The sequence below is a fragment of the Ipomoea triloba genome, chromosome 15, assembly GCF_003576645.1.
Source record: "Ipomoea triloba cultivar NCNSP0323 chromosome 15, ASM357664v1".
Taxonomy (NCBI): domain Eukaryota; kingdom Viridiplantae; phylum Streptophyta; class Magnoliopsida; order Solanales; family Convolvulaceae; genus Ipomoea; species Ipomoea triloba.
The window spans coordinates 18,734,357-18,742,818 of record NC_044930.1 but is presented as its reverse complement, the minus strand read 5'-3'; the positions used below and the strand labels follow the sequence as shown (position 1 = coordinate 18,742,818).

The window sequence follows — 8,462 nt, the reverse complement described above, 5'->3', positions numbered from 1 at the left end:
AAACCGCCGCTAAATATAAGGTAGTTTACTTTGCTTTTAGTGGCGATTCTCTAACCGCCACTAAATATAACTATTAGTTTATTCCTTTAAATTTTAGTGGCGGTTATTAAGTGTCGCTAAATTTTTATTTTTTATTTTTGAAAATTTTAGTGGTGGTTATTAAGTGTCGCTAAATATTTTTCTTTATTTATTTTTTAAAATTTTAGTGGCGGTTATTAAGTGTCGCTAAATATTTTTCTTTATTTATTTTTAAAATATTAGAGGTAATTATTTAGGTGTTGCTAAATAATTTATAATTACATTATTATATTTTTATAATTATCATTTAATTATATTTATTCAAAAATCTTTATATTAAAATGCATATTGCAATCATAAATAAACTCTATGTTTATATTAAAATGCATATTGCAATCATAAATAAACTCTATGTACACATTTAATTGGAAAGAAAATAAGTTGATAAACTCTATGTACACATTTAATTGGAAAGAAAATAAGTTGTAACATTCAATAGTATTCAATAATATATTAACATTTGAGCATAGTATTCAAAAGCAATAGCAAGTGATCAAAAAAAATACTAAACACCAATATTTGACAAACTTCAGCAACAAGTGGTAAATCCATCAATTCCTCTCATCTTAACCTTCAACAGAAATGATAAAAAAAAATACTAAACACCAATATTTGACAAACTCCATCAACAGAGTGTTGGGTTGAATCCATCAACAGCAGCAAGTGATCCTTCACAACCTCCTAGAGAATAACATCAATGTAAAAATAAAAAATAAAAATAAAATAAGAAACTCAATATTATCAGTAACATATTTGAAATAGAACCAAGTAGAATTAGATAACACCATTTCAGTCATTTGGAGTCTGTGAAGGTGAAAATAGAACTAAGTGGAAGAAATAATGACAATACAGATCTCCAGTAGGATATTATACAGGTCAATCTAACAGAGCTAATCCAGGATCCAAAATGTCAAGATGAATTACACATTACACATGCATTTTATTTAAAATATCAGACTTACCAAAATGGAAACTTTGGTTAGTTTAAAACTTTTGCTACAACCAAAATGATCCTCAAGAGCACTCCTGATCTGCAAATGGTATATACAAAGGCAACCAGATCAAAAATCAATAAAGAAAATGGATCACAAGTTTGCACAGACAAAAACAAAAATACTGCAACTACCTTATCTTCAATATCATTCTTGTCAAACCCCTTAACAAACACAGTTGTACTTTCACCTCCACCCCTGCCTCCTCTGGAAGGAGTTATCAAATATCCTACAGTAAACAAATTACCAAAAAATTTAAAAAATAATAATAATTATAATTATGTTTAACTCACAATCCATAAATCTAATTTTAGGGGAAGATGACTTACCCACTATTCAGAGTATAAGCTCCTCTCTCTTTAGCAAGGTAAAGCTTCACTTCTTGGCCCAACAACTGTTGACCATTAAGTTCAAGAGCCTGCAACAGATTTGTACACACAACTAATTACCTACTTTGGAGTCTTTGAAGGCGCATCCTCTTCTTCATCATTAGACTCCTCTGATGAGGAATCATCAGAACTACTCTCCTTCCCAGTAGAAGACTGCCACAACAAAAGAGGATAGGCAAGCTCAGAAGGTGTACACATGAAATGCATGCAAATGTAATAACAATTGTATAAAGATTCAATAATTACAAAAGATCTCAATCATTCAATACCTTCTTAACACTCAGCTTTAGATGGCTCATCATCAGAACTTTCATCTTCAGAACTGGTCTCATCTTTAGAGTCATTAGCACTTTGTTTGACAGTAGTTCCAGTAGTTGAGGCCTACTCACACATACATCAAACAATATGTTAGCATACATAGTGTAGAGCACAATCAATGAGGATAAAAACAATACCTATACACACTTTGGTTAGTTTAAAACTTATCTATGCTCTTCACGCAAGGACACAATATTCTTCCTTTAACACATCTATGCTCAATTGCAAAATCAATTAATTTATCTACCCATTCTATATATCTCAAAGTATTTCGCGGTAAATTAATCCAAGATTTATCCATGCATAATCACTTCAACAATAATGATACTATGATAGAACATTACCTCTCAATTCATGCAAGAACTCACAATGCTCCCCTTTTAGACAGCCCCTTGTGCAAAAAACTTGCAAAGAACCCTGGAAACATTATAAACACAAATATGATCTTAACTGTCAAACTGAAATTTGCTAGGAAGCAACCCATAGATCAAAATAATGAAGAATATGGTTTAGGAATCAAAGTACTAGCATTAAGCAAGCAATATTAGACTTGTCTATCCAAGACTCTGCTAGACAAACATGTTCAGTATGCTACATAATATGAACCTGAGACATCCACGTGTAACCTGATTGCCAACATGGATAATTAAGTATGTTAGTTGACTTGCAAATTCAACTTGAACCAATTATATATAACTACCCAAAATTTATCATGCATTTTAAAATAGAAATTATATAATTTGTTTTTTTATAAATGCTGACACATTCAAGCAGTTCTGTAAGATTCTTATTGTCCGATCTCTTCATTTTCAAATCATGTGGCAGTGCTGCAGCATTATTATGAGTGATAGTATCAGTAGGCTCCATATAACTGCAGAGCAATTTTCAGGTCTCAAGTAAAAAATTTAACATTCCAACATATCGAATATATTGTAGTCATTTATATCTAAAATGCAACAAAGAAAGCACATTTTTCTCCCTTCAAAAGCATCCTTGATTAGTTATAATTGAATGGTCCAAAAAAGTTAATCTTGTTGTCAAATAATCTACACAATATGAACAAAAATGCCAAATTGGCAATTGATGTGTATCAATTACTTGAGTCACTAGAATCTAGATATTTCAAAAAAAAGGAACTTGAAAAGAATAGAAGAGGAGGGTATGGGGATTAACAAGAGTAAGGTAAAGAACGCATACTCATAAGTCAATTTCCCATCACGAACTAGGCCCAAAAGATAATCTATCATGCCATGAAACTGTTCTACTTTATCTGAACGTAACCACTTTTAGAGCCAAAAGCCTCTCAAAGAAAGATCCTGCAAGCATAATATCAAAAATATTACAGAAATGAATTTTTTTTCTTTTCCAATTTTGACCAAAGCTTTTATAATTAGGAACAAAAACTCTCTGGTCAGACAGTCAGTATCTAGTCTCATAGCCCCACATATAGCATTGTAATTCTTTTCCTTGCAAAGCATACCGCTAATAGATTAATGTATGCAGATTAAAAAACATGATTTAGATATTTCAAAATTGATCAGCTTATGAAAAATGTTGTGCTTCTTCGCAGAAGACTTCAGCCAAAAGAACAATTGTCAATTGTATGTCTATATCGCTCTTAGCTTTGTCACAAACTCTCATCAAAATTAAGGTGCATAAAGTATGGGCAAAATGTGAGTAGGGTTGAGTGATTCAATAAAAATAAGAATCCACCGATTCGTATGAATGGAAGATACATAGATCAAATCAAATTCAATAAAATAAGAATTCCAGAAGACTTACCGCGTCTACGTGAGGCCGTGAGTCATTGAGGGGAGTGAGGGTTGAGGTCGTGAGCGGTGAGTCCCAGGGCACCGGCGATGTGAGATTTGAGAAGATCTGAGAGATGAGTGGTGAGAGAAGAGGCGAAATCGCAAAGAAGAGGCGAAATTGCAGGGAAGAGGCGGCCACCGGAAATGGAGCATGGTCGAAGAAGACAGAGAAAATTGAGTTATGCTCTATGGAGGGCGTGGTCGAAAAAGACGGAGAAAATGGATTCGTGGTTTGTGGAGGGTGTAGTCGGTGAAGAAAGCAGAGAACAATTACTGATTTACTATTATTATTATTATTATTATTATTATTATTATTATTATTATTATTATTATTTACTGATTTATTAGTGTTTTAATTATTTAGTGGCGGTTATGATGAACCGCCACATGTAAATGTCGCTAACAATTAATTTATTTAATTTTCCATATTAAATTAGCGGCGGTTTCTATAACCGCCTCAAAATAGTTATTTAGAGGCGGTTATATATAACCGCCGCTAAGTATATGTCGCTAAAAACACAGTTTGTTGTAGTGAAGAAGGGAAAATGTTTTCAAACCATTAGTTTCTAGTAAAGTTGAGGAGGACCTTGATTAGCCTTCGGGTGGCTTAAAGTGTCCTTGCCCAAGGTTGTTATATATAGTATGATCATTCATACGGAGGGGCGAAGTCTATTCGCCGAATACTATATAACTCGTTAGGATGAGGAATTCCCGCGGGGGTGTGCACACTTAAAGTATAGTTACTCTAGGAAGTCCGGGTAGGTGTCGTTTTTATGGACCTAGTAGGGCCAGCTAGGGATTATTCTAACGAACCTTACGTCCAGGGGATCAGTGTTAGACCGGGGGATGACCACTGAACTCGAGTTCGATGGTCCAAGTGGTCAGAAAGGGAGTTAAGAGAATACTCCAAAGGCCTCACGCTTTCTACAAAGAACCTAAGTGGAGAATTTAGTATGAAAATGTAGTTACTCTATAGCTACGCTAAAGAGGGATGCGATGATTGTTTAAAAGAAAAGGACTATCGGTGAACCCTCTTGAGATAAAAGTTAGTGGAATTTCCTGTGAGGAAGATTTTTCAAGTACATGATTGTGATTAACGTGAAGTTCATAATTTTCCACTACTTGCTTATATGCGTAGATGATTATTGATGTGTCAAATAATACCTTTCTTGGTAAATAATCACTTATCAAAAGAACTTAGATTGTTTTTTCAATTCTTACTTATTACTTGTGCAAACTATACGTGATGACTTGTTTGCAGGTGAAGTATCAATGTAGAGTAAGGGTAATAAAGGTTTTTTTTTTAAAATACCTGCTTTGTAAAACCTTTATTTAATTTTGGGTGACCCACGGATCCCCTTACTTAGCCGTCGCGCTAACTACACTTCATTGTGTTACCTACAAATGCAATCTAGCGTAAGTTCTTGTAGTGCGGCGAACTCTCCAAGTTCGCCGGAGTATGAGTGTCATGGCATGGATCATGATGACTATGTACAGCAGATGATAGGTACCAACCCTTATGCGCCGGGTTATGCTCCGCTCGCTCCAGCCAGCTCTCTAATTGAAGATAGTTTCCCTTTTGTCTAGGATGGTCCAGATGTTCAGGCCTCCTATGGTCTTTATCCCCTTGAGGTGTTGATTGGAAGTGACCCTTTAGAGCTTATCGTGTCTTACCCCTACCCATGGGATCCCGCTCCACCAGAGTATTGGGACGAATGGTCCATGGTTAACACCACCTCTCGCTTCCTAGACCATTTCACATGGTTTGAAGGGGAGTGGCATGTAGTATGGGGCGAGTTCACAGGTCCGGTGTATCGTGGGATAGTCTAGGTATTACTTCTTGGGAGATGCTGTGGGGAAAATTCTTTTGTGTAAATGCCTTTTGTAGCCTTAGTGGTGGCTAATTGAACTAGTCGGGTTGTCAATGACCCTTAACTTATATTTTGGCCCGATGGGCAAACTTATGTATATAAATGCAGATATATATATATATATTATATTATGATGAGTGGTTGTTGTTGTTAAGTAAAAGTGTCCGTTTAGCCTGTGCACCTAGAGTGGGGTCTATCAAAAGAAGATAGAACTCGTTCTAGGTGTGGCGGTAACTCCTTCGGATGTACGGCATGCCAAGTCGGTCCGGGGTGTTACACAATTAACCAGCCAAAAAAAGGGAATAATATTAAAAACAACTGTTTAATACACACCACTGATCATAGGCATTGAAAGGTCCAAAATTGTCCACACGGACTCATATAAAAAGATGGACTCATTTGATCACTAGTCTATATATATATATATATGTATGTATGTATATATGTATATTTGTGTGTGTGTATTATAACCGAAATATATGAATAAGTCGATGGATTCCACAAAAGGTGGAACATTGAATGTTGCTCGGGTTGCACATTCAAATGGTCAGAGAGGTAATAATGTTGAACATTTTGAAACTCCGATAAACAGTAGCAATGGTGAAAATGATATTTCCACGAAAGTTGTAAAATCACACGATGGTGTTTCGGTGAACTTTGGTTCACGAACTGGTAGACCAATGATTGGCGGCACGCAATTGGTGCTGGTTGAGATATCTAGTGGATCGACTGAAAGCCATGAGAGATGTAGTGGCAATTCGTTTACTACATTGTCAGATGATTGTTGTAGCGTTAACATCTACTTCAATTGTAATCAAGGGAAAGGCAAGTGAAAGCTTAGTCTTGAAGATGATTATGAGAAAAAAGTGAGCGGCCACAACGATGCAAAACATCATCATAGTGAAAAGGTTGAGGATAATTTTGAAATTGTTAAAGAACATGGGTGGTTGGACGAATGAGGTCCCAACTTGATTTCTTTAACAGGTACACTCGGTGTGCCGATATGTACCACTATTATAGGAGTGGACGGCTGAACAATGGAACATGGCACACAAGTCGAAGGACTACTATAAGACTGGAATAAGGATATTAGTTTCCAATGCATTTCCTATTTATTTATTTTGTAAAATAAAAGTTGTAGAATTCCTGTAATATGGTTTTATTATTGAATAAAACGAAATTGTTCTGTTACGTGTTTATTGAACTTGTTATACTTTAAAATATGCTTATGGGACAATTTTAAATATATAAAAGCTTCAATATGAATGCTTTATGTATTACATAGCATTATGTGGAAAATGCTAAAATGGCTTAACGACCAAAATGAAATGTACCAAACGTGTTGTATGTTAAAATCTCGTAAAGAACTTCGGTTCTAGTTCATGTTAAATGATAAAGATTTCAAGAATAATCAAATTATCGAAATTGGAAAAGCATAATCGTTGGTATCATTGCTCAAGTATATTGAATATTTTCAATAATATTCTCAATACAATTATATAAGCTTGTTCAACTAGTTTGAAATTTTGGTTGGCATGACCTTGTTAATTATGTAAAAATTAACTTGATCGAAAATATCAAATTGTACTACTATGAAATTTAAAATTGAGACAAATGATTGAAACGTTGGGACAAATAAATTATAAACCACTTAACTTTTTGAGTAGTGGTTGTCATTTTTATGGATTAAGACAAGGTTTTGTCTAAATATTGGAATGTAAAAAGGCAATGGTTAATTACTAAATGGGCTTTAAGCTTGATGTAATAATCGTAATTAATAAAATATTATTAATTTGACTTGCCTTATTGTGTCTTTGTGTTTGTGACATAGTAGACTATGTTATATTAACATTAATCTATATGTATGTTAATTAGCATGGAATATATATATATATATTCCAATTAACGATAGTCACAAATGTGATATTTATGTTGTGGCAATACCACCAAGAAGTGAAACACACTTCTCGGACATAACCAATAAGTGCCAGGAGCACCTATCGACCATGTGATAGAGAAGTAAACGTATCTTCCAGGCAAGATTTTACTTCTCGACCCAGACTAGAAGTAAGTTTACTTCTCGGTGTCGATGGAAAGCCATTTGAAAGTTGTATTTTTAGTGGTTTAATTAGTGAGTGTCATCCTCGGGGAATGGCTAGATAGGATTTGGGTAGCAAGGCGCTAAACAAAACATCATAAAGTGTTTGAAAGCTAACCGAATTGATAGGTTTGTTTGCATTAGATAATTGTAAAACAAACAATTGATTATAGTACTAAACAATGATAAAGAATAGGATTTAAATCAAATAACCATGTACAAATGCTTCTTTAATACTCTAAGGTTCTAGGCTAAACAATACTCAACAATGAAGTGAGGGATTCACATTAATACCAATGTCACTCTCGTGGACATTGGCTACCACCAAAGTTCTAATCCCTTCCAACTTCCATTTCTCAAGGGCAAGTTAGAAATGTGGAAATGATTAGCCATGGTGAATCCCATTCTCATAGGTGAAACACCAATTTCATACATCTCTTGAAAGTTTGGATCCTAACCAAACAAGTGTCAAACAATTCCCTATTTCGACAATCACATTCATACTAATGTTTGAATATGAAATTGTAATGTAATTTGCAATTACAAGAGATAATTCTCCTCTAAATCTTCCTAAAAAGTAATGGATTTGCAATTAAAAGATGTTGTAAAGTGTTGGTGGAGAGAAAACCTAAAAGGGGACTTAGAGAATTTGAGAGATAAACTAAAAATAAAGCCTATGGCTATTTATACTTGATGATATCGCACCAAAAAACCGCCACCAAATTACTTGGTCACGATGTTGGTCATCGTGACCAAGCAACAACTTTGCAGATTTCAGGAGTCATTCTGCTGGTCACGGCGTGACCAGCAGAGTGACAACTGAAATCAACAAAGTGGTCACGGTGGTCACTATGGAGGTCATGTCGTGACCTCCACCTTGACTTCTGTGACCACTAATCAGCAGT

The 8,462-nt window shown here is 34.8% G+C and overlaps 1 long non-coding RNA gene across 2 annotated transcripts; it reads right to left on the bottom strand.

Annotated features, from left to right (window-relative positions):
* Positions 1 to 488: 488 nt before the first annotated feature.
* On the bottom strand, positions 489 to 3,686 carry LOC116007475. 2 transcript variants are annotated; one of them, XR_004095259.1, is made up of 8 exons: positions 3,560 to 3,686; positions 2,975 to 3,093; positions 2,122 to 2,194; positions 1,729 to 1,840; positions 1,400 to 1,612; positions 1,205 to 1,299; positions 1,041 to 1,109; positions 489 to 759 (listed from the first exon to the last, which is right to left on the bottom strand). It is a non-coding gene; the product is annotated as an uncharacterized LOC116007475 (long non-coding RNA). The 2 variants fall into 2 exon arrangements; XR_004095260.1 differs by having other exon boundaries at positions 1,205 to 1,277.
* Between the last annotated feature and the right edge of the window lie 4,776 nt (positions 3,687 to 8,462).